General features: G+C 48.1%; 1 protein-coding gene across 3 annotated transcripts in view; it reads left to right on the plus strand.

The window, feature by feature from the left end:
- Positions 1-261: 261 nt before the first annotated feature.
- LCK (LCK proto-oncogene, Src family tyrosine kinase) overlaps positions 262-16296 on the plus strand; it is a 35776-nt gene continuing 19741 nt past the window's right edge. The window contains exon 1 of one of the 3 annotated variants that reach the window (XM_012440954.2): positions 262-368. The gene's annotated coding sequence lies outside the window, so the exon portion shown is untranslated. Of the gene's footprint in view, positions 369-3733; positions 3974-16296 lie in introns of those variants that run through there. The other 2 variants (XM_012440936.2, XM_064363627.1) reach the window with 2 other exon arrangements.

A 16296-nucleotide genomic window follows, 5' to 3' on the forward strand; every position in this document is an offset into this window, starting at 1 on the left:
ATCTCTTGCCCAGATGCACCCTGGAGGGCAGAGGGATGGTCTATCAGACCTCCTCCCCTCAACTTTAACCTCCCAGTGTCACCCTCAGGGGTAGTAGGGCCTGGCCTGGAGGTGTAGGGGACCCCCAGGGGCTAAGAGGCCGGGGTCTAATGGTGGCAGGAAGCTTGGGGTGCTAGAGGCTTGTGGTTGGGCTGCTGGGGCCCGGTTGGCTGCGGAGCCCTCGGGAGGAGGCAGGAAGTCAGGGTGGGACGTGGGCGCGGGGAGACAGGCGGTGGCTACGACGGCAAGGGGAGCTGAGACTGTCCAGGCAGCCAGGTTAGGCCAGGAGGACCATGTGAATGGGGCCAGGGGGCTCCTGGGCTGGGCAGGTAAGGAGTTCTGGGAGCGGGGCACAGGCGTGGGGGGGTGGGAGGCCTGATAGCAGGTGGCTGTGGCTTTGCGGGGTGGCGGGGAGCGCCAGGCTCCCTGGGGATGCTGCTGCCCTTTGTGGGCTGGGGAAAGAAGATCGTCACTGGAGGTCAGGTGGGAGGCAGGCAGTGCCGCTGGGTCACCTCTTTCCTGCGAAGCTGGTGGTGCTTGGCTCTGCCATGCTGTCCGCCAGCAGCCTCTGCCTCACTGGGAGCGTGTTTCCTGGAGACCAGGCACATGGACAGTCAGGTGTTAAAAAACCAGAAACCACCAAGTCCAGTGCCTCATGCCACGAGGATGAGGCTTCTGAGGCCCAGAGAGAACAAGACACTCACTGCCCATGGTTTCTCAGCAAGGCAGTGGCAGGGCTGGGCCCCAGAAAAGAGTGACAGCTGAGGCTATGACCACCCCGCCTGGAGCAGGGTGATGGACAGGTTGGACTCGGAGGACTCAGGAAGCCTTCTGGTTTCTGGGGCAGACCCCAATGACAAGAATCTCCAGAGAGAAAGAGAGACAGAGAGAAAGAGAGAGAGAGAGAATCACCAAGGGAATCCAGATGGACATGCAAGGAGTGATAGGAGTGGACAGATAAGTGCAGGGGTGTCCATCATATGGGATGGAGCTCCAGGGCGGATGGACATATCTGATCTGAGTCTGGGAAGTTGGACGTGAAAGAGAATGACGGGAGAAGGGAAGAGGAAGTACTATTTTTAGCCCAAACAGGGGTACAGTTGACCCTGGGTGAAAAAGCTCTGAACTCCCATCTGGAAAGTCGCCATTCCTGCCTCTGCCAAGCGTCACAGCAGGATGTCCTCCCCTCGCTCCCGGCTCCCTCCTGCTTCAGCCCTGTGATGCGATGATGCATAGGGCCTGTTGGTGTTGCTGATTCTTGCTTCAAACCCCAGGGAGGTGGAGAGAGACTGGGGAGGCATAGTTGCTACCTGTCCACCTCCTTACTTTTTAACTCTGAGCCTTAATTTCTGGGGGGAATCCCCAGACTTCCAGGTTCCCACTGCTTCGTTGGAGTTTTTCTTGACACACAATTTCCGCCTAGTCAGCAGGTCCCAGTCTTTCTCCTGTCTACAGCTCTGAGGCTTGTAGCCTCTTGTGGGGGCTGGGGAACATGGTGGCTCTCCCCATGCTTCAGGGAGGGTCATTTGCCCCCAGACAGACATGAGCAGTTCCCTCTACCCAGTGCTGTGCTGAAAGATCAATCAGACAGGGTCCCTGGCTCTTGGGGCCCAGGAACAGAGGCTCTTCTCAGAGAGAAAGGGCCAAGTGGACAAGGGCCGAGAACAGGCTGAGGGTTGGTTCAGAAGAGGGGAGAAGGCATCTCAAGATCTGGAAAGCTTCCTGCAAGAGTTAAAACAGTTCTGAGAAGGAGAAAGACCCATTTTCTAGAGTGCCTAGGACATGAAGCCAAGGACACTATCCCTGGATTCTGTTCCTCGGGTACCATGAGGGCAGATACCTCCGAACAAGACCAAAGGCAAAAGAGCCCATAGATGTGGTGTGGGGCAGAGAACATGCATTTCAGGGACAGGCCAACCCAGGTACAATTCTGTACTATCATTTCCTTGAGCAAGTGGCTTCATCTCTCTCTAAACTTCAGTTTACTTATCTGTAAAGAGGCAATAATCAAGCTGGGCGCAGTGGCTCACGTCTGTAATCCCAGCACTTTGGAAGACTGAGGCGGGTGGATCACTTGAGTCCAGGAGCTCAGCACTTTGGAAGGCTGAGGCGGATCAGCCTGGCCAACATAGTGAAACCCTGTCTCTACTAAAAATGCACAATTAGCTGGGCGTGGTGGCAGGCGCCTGTAATCCCAGCTACTCTGGGGGCTGAGGCAGGAGAATCGCTTGAACCTGGGAGGTGGAGGTTGTAGTGAGCTGAGATAGAGATCGTGCCATTGCACACCAGCCTAGGCAACAGAGTGAAACTTCATTTCAAAAAAAAAAAAAGAGGCAATAATCAATTTCTCCCTTACAGAATGCTTGTATGGAATCAAAGAGAAAATGACCATGATATGCCCTAGGTAGTACCTGACACCTAGGAGGTGTTTAAGGGAGGTGCGGCACTTCCCCCAGCTGCAAATGATGCACCAAAGGGAGAGCTGTCCACACCCAAATTCTGCCCACTCAGCACCTTGGCGGGCTGGTGAGCCACCCATTCCCTCACACTTGTAGTGTGGCTTTGCAAATGAGCCGGTTTCCTGTATATAATGCAAGGGGTGTGAGAACTCAAGCAGACTGAACTCTGAGCAGGCCCATGGGATCTACTTTAGAAGGGGGTCTCTCACACAGCCACACACAGACACACACACACGCAAACGAAAACACCACACATACCATAGGAAAAGGGATGTGTACAGATATGTTCAGAGGCAGGGCAAGGACTGCACATAAAACACAGACTGCATCCTCCAGCTCCATACACACACACCACGAGCTGAAAGCTTCAAGGCCAAGCTCAATTCAGTGGAAGTCATTCTCAGTGGTGTTGGGTGCGGGGGGTGGGGGGGTGAGAAACAGGTGGGACCAAAGTACCATCCAGTCATGTGGCCTCTAACAATCAACCTCGGTGTTGATTTTAAAGTATCTGGAGCTAGGAGTTTGAGGCTGCAGTGAGCTATGATCACTCAACTGCACTCTGGCCTGGGTGACACAGCTAGACTCTGTCTCTAAAAAGTAAATACGGCCAGGCACAGTGGCTCATGCCTGTAATCCCAGCACTTTGGGAGGCCAAGGCGGGCGGATCACCTGAGGTGAAACTTGAGGCCAACATGGTGAAACCCTATCTCTACTAAAAATACAAAAAATTAGTCAGGCATGGTGGTGCATGCCTGTAATCTCAGCTGCTCGGGAGGCTGGCAGGAGAATCGCTGGAACCCAGGAGGTGTACATTGCAGTGAGCCAAGATTGTGCCATTGCACTTCAGCCTGGATGACAAGAGTGAGACTTCATGTCAAAAAATAATAATAATAAATACATACATAATGTATCTGGAGCTGCATTTCCAACTCTTGTACTAAAGAACACTGTGAGGTTTGTTCTTGGGTTCTTGCCGAGTTTTTTTTTTTTTTTTTTTTTTTGAGACGGAGTTTCGCTCTCGTTACCCAGGCTGGAGTGCAATGGCGCGATCTCGGCTCACCGCAACCTCCGCCTCCCGGGTTCAGGCAATTCTCCTGCCTCAGCCTCCTGAGTAGCTGGGATTACAGGCACGCGCCACCATGCCCAGCTAATTTTTTGTATTAGTAGAGATGGGGTTTCACCATGTTGACCAGGATGGTCTCGATCTCTTGACCTAGTGATCCACCCGCCTCGGCCTCCCAAAGTGCTGGGATTACAGGCTTGAGCCACCGCGCCCGGTCCTTGCCGAGTTTAAAAAGAAGAAACTGAGGCCAACACAAGAAGATCCAATGTGAAGGGTTTTATTCAGGCTCCCGGGCGAGGTTCTGCCGTCCGACAGGAGGGGCCAGAGAAGTCGCACAGACTCCTCTCAGACGTGGGGTTTTATAGGGAGTGAAGGAGCTCGATTGATTGTGGGAGAGCAGGTCTACTATTGGGTAAGGTTACAAGCCTTTGTTTGCATATAGGACTTGGTTGCTATTGGTTAGAATCACTCAGCTGCTATTGGCTAGAAAGACTTGGCTGCTATTGGCTAGAATCACAAGACCCTGCTTGCATACTGAGTTCTTTAAGGGAAAGCCAGGCTGTACGAGAAAGGGAGAAGGAAACATGCCCGAGCTTGTCTGAGCTTTCGGGGGGGGAAAAAGGGGGTGGGGGTGTGCATCCAAGCTCCCAGCGAGGCAATCGGTCTTACAAACACTAGTTACATTAGGCACTGGGAAAGGAGAGGGCTCTGAGGCCAACTCAACATGGCTTCAGCTACAAACTCTGGCCCATCATAATCACGATCACATCACAATCAACGTTAGCTTGTTAAAGCTCTGAAAATCTCCCCAAGAAGAAGCCTTAATTCATTTTGTCTAAACCAGTGTTTCCCCAACTTCCTGGGTCATAGGACCTTTTGTCCTGTGTCACCTATTCTATGCTGATGCCTTGAAACAAGGAGAGGAGTGGAAGGGCAGGGTGGGCTGTGCAGACACTCCTCACGATTGTGTCTTTGGCAGAGTTGATATGTTCGCAGTGGTTTTGTTGTTTTCGTTTTCTTTTTTCTTTCTTTTTTTTTTTTTTTTTGAGACAAGGTCTTACTCTGTTGCCCAGGCTGGAGTGCAGTGGCTCGATCTCAGCTCACTGCAACCTCCGCTTCCCAGGTTCCAGAGATTCTCCCACCTCAGCCTCCTTAGTAGCTGGGATTACAGGCATGTGCCACTGTGCCTGGCTAAGTTTTGTTGCTTTTTTTTTTTGAGAAGGAGTCTCGCTTTGTTGCCCAGGCTGGAGTGCAATAGGGCAATCTCGGCTCACTGCAACCTCTGCCTCCCAGATTCAAGCAATTCTCCCACCTCAGCCTCCCTAGTACCTGGGATACAGGCATGTGCTACCACGCCCAGCTGATTTTGTATTTTTAGTAGAGACAAGGTTTCTCCATGTTGGTCAGGCTGGTCTTGAACTCCCAACTCAGGTGATTTGCCTGCCTCGGCCTCCCAAAGTCCTGGAATTATAGGTGTGAGCCACTGCGTCCAGTCACATTTTGTATTTTTAGTAGAGACAGGATTCTACCATGTTGGCCAGGCTGGTCTCAAACTCCTGTCCTCAGGGTGATCCACCTGCCTCGGCCTCCCAAAGTGCTGGGATTACAGGCTTGAGCCACCGTGCATGACTGTTTTTGTTTTCCAATTACAAAATTAGCCCATGGCTGTTTTAAAAAAACTCAAACAGGCCGGGCACAGTGGCTCATGCCTGTAATCCTAGCACTTTGCCGGGCTGTGATGGGAGGATCACTTGGGCCCTGGAGTTTGAGACCAGCCTGGGCAACATAGTGAGACCCCCATTTCTATTTAATTATTAAAATAAAAATAAAAATAAATTTTATAACTCAAACAGTACAGAGGCATATAAAAAAATACAAGAAATGCAGCCTTCTCTAATCCCACTTCTGGGATGTGCTCATCGTGAACAGTTTGGTGTGCGTCCTTCCAGATTTTCCTATGTATGGCTGCTGAAAAGCCTGGAGGTTGAGTCTAGTTTCTGCAGGCTGGCAGACCAGGACTCAATTTACAATTCCACTGCTCATTTGTTTGTTACAAGGCCTCAGACGAATCATTTTACCCAGTTTGGGCCTCAGTCTTTGCATCTGTAAAATGCAGATCATAACAGCACTTACTTCGTAGGATTATTATGAAAATTGCATGAAATAATGCAAATAAAGGCTTAGCATAGAACTTACTTAAAATAATTGCCTATATACACATGTCAGTGCAAATAGGCATATACTCTGCATCTGTTCTGCAACTTGCTTGTCGTGGTATATGCGGGACGTCTTTCCATGTCAGTACATGGAGCTCTGCCTCATCCTTTTAGCTGTTTCGCTAAACGTTAGCTTGGTAAATGGTTAATGATGGTGATTTTGACATGTTACTTCCCGGCAAGTACTGCTGTCGCGAGAGGCCACGTTGTTGGCAGTCACAGATATTACTGATCAGGGCGCTAACTACAAGCCTTACAGCCTTCTGTGAAAATGAAGTGACCCCCAGAGGGGCACCCACCTCTGTCACAGATGGCAGGGCCACATGAAGGGGACGCTCTCTGTCTGCTCACCTCTGCATCTTCAGCACTAGGTCAGAGTCTGGCACAGAGGAGGTAACCATTAATTTTTTTTTTAAGAGACAGTGTCGCTGGTCCAAGTGCAGTGGTGTTTACAACTAATTGATCACAACCAGTTACAGATTTCTTTGTTCCTTCTCCACTCCCACTGCTTCATTTGACTACCCTTTAAAAAAAAAAAAATTGGCCGGGCGCGGTGGCTCAAGCCTGTAATCCCAGCACTTTGGGAGGCCGAGGCGGGTGGATCACGAGGTCAAGAGATCGAGACCATCCTGGTCAACATGGTGAAACCCCGTCTCTACTAATACAAAAAATTAGCTGGGCACGGTGGCGCGTGTCTGTAATCCCAGCTACTCAGGAGGCTGAGGCAGGAGAATTGCCTGAACCCAGGAGGCGGAGATTGCGGTGAGCCGAGATCGCGCCATTGCGCTCCAGCCTGGGTATCAAGAGCGAAACTCCGTCTCAAAAAAAAAAAAAAAAAAAAAAAAAATTAAAAAAAGAAAAAAAAAAAAGAGACAGTGTCTCACTCTGTTGCCCAGGCTGGGGCACAGGTGGTGTGATCATAGCTCACTGTAACTACACACTCCTAGCCTTGAGTGGTTCTCCTGCCTCAGATTCCTGAGTAGCCTAGGACTACAGATGTTTGCCACCACGCCCAGCTAATTATAAAAAAAAATTCTTGGCCAGGCACAGTGGCTCATGGCTGTAATCCCAATATTTTGGGAGGCTGAGGCGGTAAGATCTTTTGAGACTAGGAGTTCAAGACTAGCCTGGGCAACATAGCAACACTCCGTCTCTATTAAAACATAATGATAACAATACATTTTATTTATCTGTTTGAAATGGAGTCTTGCTCTGTCACCCAGGCTGGAGTGCACTGGCACGATCTCAGCTCACTGCAACCTCTGCCTCCTGGGTTCAAGCAATTCTCCTGCCTCAGACTCCTAATAGCTGGGACTACAGGCACAGGCCACCATGCCTGGCTAATTTTTGTATTTTTAGTAGAGACAGGGTTTCGCCATGTTGGCCATACTGGTCTCGAACTCCTGACCTCAGGTGATCCGCTCGCCTTGGCCCCCCAAAGTTCTAGGATTACAGGTGTGAGTCACTGCACCTGGCTTAATACACTTTAAATGTAAAATGTAAAAAAAAATTTTTGGCCAGGCATGGTGGGTCATGCCTATGACCTCAGCACTTTGGGAGGCAGAGGCCAGTGATCACCTGAGGTCAGGAGTTTGAGACCATCTTGGCCCACATGGTGAAACCCTGTCTCTACTAAAAATACAAAAAATTAGCTGGGCACAGTGGTGGGCACCTGTAGTCCCAGCTACTTGGGAGGCTGGACAGGAGAATTGCCTGAACCCGGGAGGTGGAGGTTGCAGTGAGCTGAGATTGCGCCATTGCACTCTAGCCTAGGCAACAATAGCAAAACTCTGTCTCAAAAAAAAAAAAAAATCTGTTTGGAGATAAGGTCTTACTATTTTACCCAGGCTGCTCTCACACTGTGGTCTCAAGCAATCCTCCCACCTCACCCATTACATTTTTGTCAACAGGCCAGCTCCTCTAATCCACAAGCAGCAGCGTAAGCCCAAAGCTCTCTCTTGCACTGCAGCATTCCCTAAAATATGACCTGCACAGCACTCAGGTGTGTGAGAGATTTTAGGGAATAATGAATGAACAATTACAAATGTTATGTGTTGATTTCAGTGTGTGCTGTTGTTTCACTTCTATTTATGTTTCATGATTCTGGTTTTCCATTTATGGTAGTAAAGTTTCCATTTTAGGTTAATATATCAAAGGTGAAAAAAGATAGCCCGTGGAAGTGCCAAAAATCATGAAAGAAAGTGAAAATGATCAATTATTTTAGCCTGAAAGATGTTTAAGGCCAGTGTTTATTTAGTCCTTACTGTGTAGCAAGCACTATGTTAAGCATTTTATTTTATGAGAGAGATCATCTGTATATCACGTATAATGCTCACAGCAGCCAGCCCTAGAGGCAAGTCTTACTTTCGTTGTCATTTTGCTGATGAAGGAACTGAGGGAAGCGCAGAGGTTTAGTGACCTGCCCAACAGCCTTCTGCCAGTAAGTCTTATGTTGTTGTTGTTGTTGTTGTTGTTGTTTTTGAGACAGAGTCTCGCTCTGTCGCCCAGGCTGGAGTGCAGTGGCATGATCTTGGCTCACTGCATGTCTCCCAGGTTCAAGCAATTCTCCTGCCTTAGTCTCCTGAATAGCTTGGATTACAGGGGCGCACCACCACGCCCGGCTAATTTTTGTATTTTTAGTAGAGATGGGGTTTCACCGTGTTAGTCAGGCTGGTCTCGAACTCCTGACCTTCTGACCTCATGATCAAGGCGTAAGCCACTGCACCTGGCCTTGTTTTTATTTTTGAGACAGGTATCGCTCTGTCGCCTAGGCTGGCGTGCAGTGGTTTGACCTTGGCTAACCACCGTAGCCTTGACCTCACCAAGCTCAGGTGATCCTCCAGCCTCAGCCTCCCAAGGTATGGGACATCATGTTGGGCTAATTTTTGTATTTTTCTGTATTGATGGGGTTTTGCCATGTTGATCAGGCTGATCTCAAACTCCTGGGCTCAAGTATCCGCCCACCTCAGCCTCCCAAAGTGTTGGGATTATAGGCATGAACCGCCACGCCTGGTGCCCTTCTGCCAGCAAGTGATTGGGAGAACCTGGGATTGAACTTGGGTTGCCATGACATGGACATGGTGAACTGAGCCTCCAGAACTGGCAGACTCTCAGAAACTTTCATAAAGCAGTGTGGATTGCCAAGCTGTAGGTAAGGCTCCATCCTGATAAAATTCTCACGATGCAAAAAGCACACCAAGCTACCCAAGGGAGGAGACTCGGTAAAAGGGATTATCAGGCACACTCACTTTACTGGTTGGGGGACTACTAAAATACCAATTAGAATAATTGCTCTATATCCCTTATTTATAGGGATACTTAACTAGCAGAATAAGTTCTATGTTCAAGCCACTCCCAATTTGTGAAAATAAATCCATTTTGTTTGCATATAAAATGAGGTTTAATGTTTTTGTTCTCTGTGTCAAGAGGCCACAGAGTTCATTCAAAGAAGGTATTAAGCTTGCACCTATAATCACAGCACTTTGGGAGGCCAAGGCAAGGGGACTGCTTGGGTCCAGGAGTTCAATTCCAGTCTGGCAACGTAGGGAGATCCCATCTCTACAAAAAATTTAAAAATTAACTGGGCTTGGTGGTGTGTGCCTGTGGTCCCAGCTATTCAGGAGGCTGAGGTGGGAGGATCGCTTGAGCCTGGGAGGTTGAGGCTGTAGTGAGCCACGATCATGTCACTGCACTCCAGTCTGGGCAATAGAGTGAGATCCCATCTCTAAAGGAATAAAAAAAATGAATTAAAGCCAGATGCAGTGGCTCATGCCTGTCATCCCAGCTATTTGGGAGGCTGAGGTGGGAGGATTGCTTGAGGCCAGAAGTTTCAGGCCTCAGTGAGCTACGATCATGTGCTGTGCTACCCCAGCCTGGGCGACAGAGTGAGATGTGAGACTCCATCTCTTCAATAAAAGACAAAAAGGGGCTGGGTACAGTGGCTCATGCTTGTAATCCCAGCACATTAGGAGGCTGAGGCGGGTGGATCACGAGGTCAGGAGTTGAAGACAAGCCTGCCCAACATGGTGAAACCCCATCTCTACTAAAAATACAAAAATTAGCCAGCCGTGGTGACTTGTGCCTGTAATCCCAGCTACTCAGGAGGTGAGGCAGGAGAATCACTTGAACCCAGGAGGCAGAGGTTGCAGTGAGCCGAGATCGGGCCACTGCAGTCCAGCCTGGGCGACAGAGCAAGACTCTGTCTCAAAAAAAAAAAAGAAAAAAACCCAGTTTGGGTAACACGGCCAGACCCTGTCCCTACTAAAAATACAAAAATTAGCCAGGTATGGTGTTGCCCACCCATAGTCCCAGCTACTCAGGAGGCTGAGGTGGGAGGATCACCTGAGCCCTGGGAGGTCGAGGTTGCAGTGAGCTGTGATTGTGTCACTGCACTCTAGTCTGGGTGACTAGAGGGAGATATTGTCTTTAAAAAAGTATTATGTATATAAACAAATATGAAAAAGGAGGTAGCCCAGGACACATCCCGATTTACCTACTACAAATGGTAGCCCATGCCTGTAATCCCAGCACTTTAGGGGGCTGAGGCAGTGGATTGCTTAAGTTCAGGAGTTTGAGACTAGCCTGGGCAACATGGCAAAACCCTGTCTCTACAAAAATTCAAATCATACGGAAATTAGCCAGGCCTTCTCAATCACAGCATTTCAGGAAAAAAAAAAAGAAAGAAAGAAAAGAAAAAAAAATAGCTGGACGCTGGGCTCAGTGGTTCATGCCATGCCTGTAATTCCCCACTTTGGGGGGCCAATGAAGGCAGATCACTTCAGGCCAGGAGTTCTAGACTACCCTGGTCAACATGGTGAAAACCCATCTCTACCAAAAATACAAAAATTAGCCAGATGTGGTGGTGCATTCCTGTAGTCTCAGCTCCTCAGGAGGCTAAGGCAGGAGAATCACTTGAACCCAGGAGGTGGAGGTTGCAGTGAGCCAAGATTGCACCACTGCACTCCAGCCTGGGTGACAGAGCAAGACTTCATCTCAAAAAAAAAAAAAAAAAAGCTGGGCATGATGGCACACGCCTGCAGTCCCAGTTACTCAGGAGGCTGAGGTGAGAGGATCGCTTAAGCCCAGGAGGTCCAGGCTTCAGTGAGTTGTGACTGTGCCACTGCACTCCAGTGGCACAAGAGAGCAAGACAGCAAGAGAACAAGACCCTGACTCAAAAAAATAAGAAAGAGGAAAGAAAGAAAGAAAGAAAGAAAGAAAGAAAGAAAGAAAGAAAGAAAGAAAGAAAGAAAGAAAGAGAAAGAAAGAATTTACCATGCCTGCTAACCCTGATGCTTGATATTGTGATGAGGGTTCTATGTGGGCATGCATAGCTAAGGCACTTTATTAAACATGGGCAGCTTTGTCATTAATCAAGTCTGCGCCAGGAGCAAAGGCCAAGAAAATGCTTTACATGTTTTCTTTCCTTTTTTTTTTTTTTCCGTTTTGCTTTTATTTTTATTTTTAGAGACAGCGTCTCATTATGTTGCCCAGGCTGGTCTCGAACTCTTGAGCTCAAGTGATTTTCCCACCTAGGCCCTAGGATTACAGGCGTGAGCATCCAGGCCAGGCTCAGCCATTTTAAATGATTTCTGAGAGATTTTGCCACCAGGTTGGTCTACAGCACAACAATGGTCAGCATCGAATAGCCTGCTTGTGTTTTTTTTTTCTTTTTTACTCTACATGTTCAGAGAAACTGAACTATAAAAATGATCCCTGAAGGAAGTATATAGTCTTGCCTGCTGTTTTTTGTTTTGCTTTGTTTGTTTCGTTTTGTTTGAGACAGGTTCTTGCTCTATCCCCCAGGATAGAGTACAATATTGGCTCACTGCAACCTCAACATCCTGGACTCGAGTGATCCTTCTACCTCAGCCTCCCGAGTAGTTGGGACTACAGGCATGCACCACCACACCTGGTTACATTTTGTATTTTTTGTAGAGATGCGGGCGGGGGTCTCACCATGTTTCCCAGGCTAGTCTTGAACTCCTGGCCTGAAGTGATCCTTCCACTTTGGCTTCCCAAAATGCTGAGATTACAGGCCATTGCATCCAGGCACCTGCCTGTTCCTGATATGAAGCACTAGCCCAAGAAACTCAGGCAAGAAGCTGGCACACATTTTGGAAAGAATGTTCAATAAATCAATAGGTCTATAGTTGGGGGAGAAAAATGTTAACTTACAATTTTTTTTTTTTTTGAGACAGAGTCTCGCTCTGTCGCCAGGCTGGAGTGCAGTGGCACGATTTCGGCTCACTGCAACTCTGTCTCCTGGATTCAATCGATTCCCCTGTCTCAGCCTCCTGAGTAGCTGGGACCACAGGCGTGCGCCACCACACCCAGCTAATTTTTTGTATTTTAGTAGAGACAGGGTTTCACCATGGCCAGGATGGTCTCGATATCCTGATCTCATGATCCGCCTGTCTTGGCCTCCTAAAGTGCTGGGATTACAGGCGTGAGCCACTGTGCCCAGCCCACTTACAAATTTTTAAATTAAATTTAATTATTTATTTTTTTGAGACAGGGTCTCACTGTCGCCCACGCTGGTAGGTAGTGGTATGATCAAGGTTCACTGCAGCCTTGACTTCCTGGGCTCAGACGATCCTCCCCCTTCAGCCTTCTGGGTACCTAGAACTACAGGCACACGCCATCATGCCCGGCTAATTATTATTATTATTATTATTATTGAGACAGAGTCTTGTTCTGTGACCCAGGCTGGAATGCAGTGGCACAGTCTCCACCTCCCCAGTTCAAGAGATTCTCCTGCCTCAGCCTCCCGAGTACCTGGGATTACAGGTATTCACCACCACACCCAGCTAATTTTTGTATTTTTTTTTTTTTTTAGAATGAAGTCTTGCACTGTTGCCCAGGCTAGAGTGCAGTGGCGTGATCTTGGCTCACTGCAACCTCTGCCTCCTGGGTTCAAGCAATTATCCTGCCTCAGCCTGGCGTGCTGCCACGCCCAGCTAATTTTTTGTATTTTTAGTAGACACAGAGTTTCACTATGTTGGCCAGACTGGTCTCAAACTCCTGACCTTGTGATTTGCCCGCCTTGGCCTCCCAAAGTGCTGGGATTACAGGCGCGAGCCACCACGCCCAATCTAATTTTCGTATTTTTAGTAGAGACTGGGTTTCACCATGTTGTCCAGGCTGGTCTCGAAATCTAGACCTCAAGTGATACACTCGCCTTGGCCTCCCAAATGTTGGGATTACAAGTGTAAACCACCATGCTTGGCCATGCCCAGCTAATTATATATATATATATTTTGGACAGGGTCTTGTTCTTTCACCCAGGCTGGAGTGCAGTGGCATGACTATGGCTCACTGCAACCTCTGCCTCCCAGGCTCAAGTGATTCTCCCACTTCAGCCTTCCGAATAGCTGAGACTATAGGCACATGCTACCACACCTGGCTAATTTTTGTACTTTTTGTAGAGATGGGGTTTTGCCATGTTGCCCAGGCTAGGCTTGAACTCTAGGGCTCAAGGAGTCCTCCTGCCTCAGCCTCCCAAAGTGCTAGGATTACAAGCCTGAGCCACCACACCCAGACTCCTTCTGGTCTTAGTTTGACAAAAGATTGCTGAGTAGCCAACACGATCTAACCAGGTTAATAAATGAGGTCAGTAAAAAGAAAATCAAAATTAAAGCTTAATATAAATTTCTCATTGTCTGAAAAAAGTGGAAAAAGAAAAAAAAGAAAAACAGATGAAAGGAATCCCCAGGGCTCCCAGAACCAGCAATGAGGGCAGATTCTGGGGTGAATGAAACAGGACATTCTTTTCTCCCAATTTAGGAATCCAAGGTCAGGAGTAAGAATTTTGTAGATTTGAGGCTGCCTCCGACTAGGGCCTGTAAAGTTCTCAGTCAAACTCAAGGCTGCCCGTGTTCCACAGAGCATTTTATGCTGATTATAAAAAGGCCACCGGCCAGGTACAGTGGCTCATGCCTGTCATCCCATCACTTTGGGAAGCCAAGGAGGGCGGGTCACTTGAGGTCAAGAGTTTGAGACCAGCCTTGCCAACATGGTGAAATCCCATCTCTACTAAAAATAATAAAAATTATCGGGTGTGGTGGTGCGTGCCTGTAATCCCAGCTACTTGGGAGGCTGAGACAGGAGAATTGCTTGAACATGGTAGGTGGAGGTTGCAGTAAGCCACGATTGTGCCACTGCACTCCAACCTGGTGGACAGAGCATGACTCCGTTTCAAAATAAATAAATAGGCTGGGCATGGTGGCTCATGCCTGTAATCCCAGCACTTTGGGAGGCTGACGTGGGCGTATCACCTGAGGTCAGAAGTTCGAAACCAGCCTGGCCAACATGGTGAAAACCCATCTCTACTAAAAATACAAAAATTAGCTGAGCATGGTGGTGAGCGCCTGTAGTCCCAGCTACTTGGGAGGCTGAGACAGGAGAATTGCTTGAACCCGGGAGGCGGAGGTTGTAGTGAACTGAGATCGAGCCACTGCACTCCAGCCTGGGCAACAAAGAGTGAAACTCCATCTCAAAATAAATAAATAAATAAATAAATAAAATAAAAATTAGGCTGGGCATGGAGGCTCATGCCTACAATCCCAACACTTTTGGAGTCTGAAGTGGAAGGACTGCTTGAGCCCATGAATTTGAGACCAGCCTGGGCAACATGGTGAAACTTTGTCTCTACAAAAAAATAAAAATAAAAGGCTGGGCACAGTAACTCACGCCTATAATCCCAGCACTTTGGGAGTCCAAGGTGGCAGGTTGCTTGAGCCCAGGAGTTCAAGACCAGTCTGGCCAACATGGTGAAACCCCACCCTTACAAAAAGTATAAAAATTAGTCAGGCTTGGGGGCATGGGCCTGTAGTTCCTACTACTCAGAAGGCTGAGGTAAGAGGATCTGTTGAGCCTGGGAGGCAGAGTTTGCAGTGAGCTGAGACAGTGCCACTACACTGCACTCCAGCCTGGGCGACAGAGCTAGACCCTGTCTAAAAAAAAAAAAAAAAAACCGGAAGAATGGGAATGAGACCCACATTTGGTATAAACAGATGTGTGCCTATATGACCCCACAATTAACATAGGGACAGTAGCTGCTATAATACTCTCATTCTGTTATATATCCCTCTGCACACACAGACTCCCACAAACCCACAGATATGCACCCATAATCACAGTGCTCACTGCATATGCTTTCATATGCAGAGACTTGCATTCACCAGTCAGGTAAATATATATCCAGTAACATGCATTCTGGGTAAAGGGAGGATTGTCTTGGAGAGAAAAGCCTTTGTTAACAGCACAGTGGTCACATTTTTCATGGGAAATGGACCCTACCCTGTCAGACCTGCCTTCGTGTCTCACATTCTCCGAGACCTCTCAGCCCTAGCTCTCCACCCTTAGACTTCCCAGGGAGTGAAAGGTATAGGAGAGGATCTTGATAAAGGATGTAGGAGCTGGCCAGGTGCAGTGGCTCGCACCTGTAATCCCAGCACTTTGGGAGGCCAAGGCACGTGGATCACGAGGTCAGGAGTTCAAGACCAGCCTGGCCAAGATGGCGAAAACTTGTCTCTACTAAAAATACAAAATACAAATACTAAATACAAAATAAATAATAAATACAAAAATAAAAATACAAAAAAAAAAAGGCATGGTGAGGCATACCTGTTATCCCAGCTACTCGGGAGGCTGAGGCAAAGAATCACCTGAACCCAGGAGGCAGAGGTTGCAGTGAGCCGATGATTGTGCCACTGCAGCCTACAGAACAAGACTCCGTCTCAAAAAAAAAAAAAAAAAAAAAAAGGACATAGGAGCCAAGCCACATATCCCAGCTATTGGGAGGCTGAGGTGAGAGGAGCACTTGAGCCCAGGAGTTGGAGACCAGCCAGGACAACATAGTGAGACCTCATCTAAAATAAAAAAGGATGTAAGGTTTTGATTTGAGTTTTGTGTCTGCCAGGAACCCCCAGCAGTATGTTATTGGGACAATCACTTAACCTCTCTTTTTCTCCAGCTTCTCCATCTTTAAAACGAGGCTCGTAAGTCGTATTAGTGTTTCCTGAACTCTCATGAAGACAAGGTGTCGTTTGCCATTCTCTGTTCTACACTCCCTCTTCCCCTCATGGATCTCATGATTTTAAAGTCTTTACCTACTAAGTTACCTCATTTAGACGCCAATTTTCTTGTTGTCAAGTTAAAATTTTTTTTTTAATAGAGAAAGGGTCTCACCACATTGCCCAGGCTGGTCTCAAACTCCTGGCACAAGTGATCCTCTCTCCTCAGCCTCCCAAAATGCTGAGATTACAGGTGTGAGTCACTGTACCTGGCCTCAAGTTTAAATTTCAATCAAAGATTTGGCCAGGCACAGTGGCTCCCACTTGTAATCCTAGCAGTTTGGGAGGCCGAGGCAGGTGGACCACCTGAGGTCAGGAATTTAAGACCAGATTGGACAACATGGTGAAACCCCATCTCTACTAAAAATACAAAAATTGACCAGTTGGCTGGGCGAGGTGGCTCATGCCTGTAATCCCAGAACTTTGGGAGGCTGAGGTAGGCAGA

The sequence above is a fragment of the Aotus nancymaae genome, unplaced genomic scaffold, assembly GCF_030222135.1.
Source record: "Aotus nancymaae isolate 86718 unplaced genomic scaffold, 86718_ANA_hifiasm-v0.15.2.pri h1tg000053l, whole genome shotgun sequence".
Taxonomy (NCBI): domain Eukaryota; kingdom Metazoa; phylum Chordata; class Mammalia; order Primates; family Aotidae; genus Aotus; species Aotus nancymaae.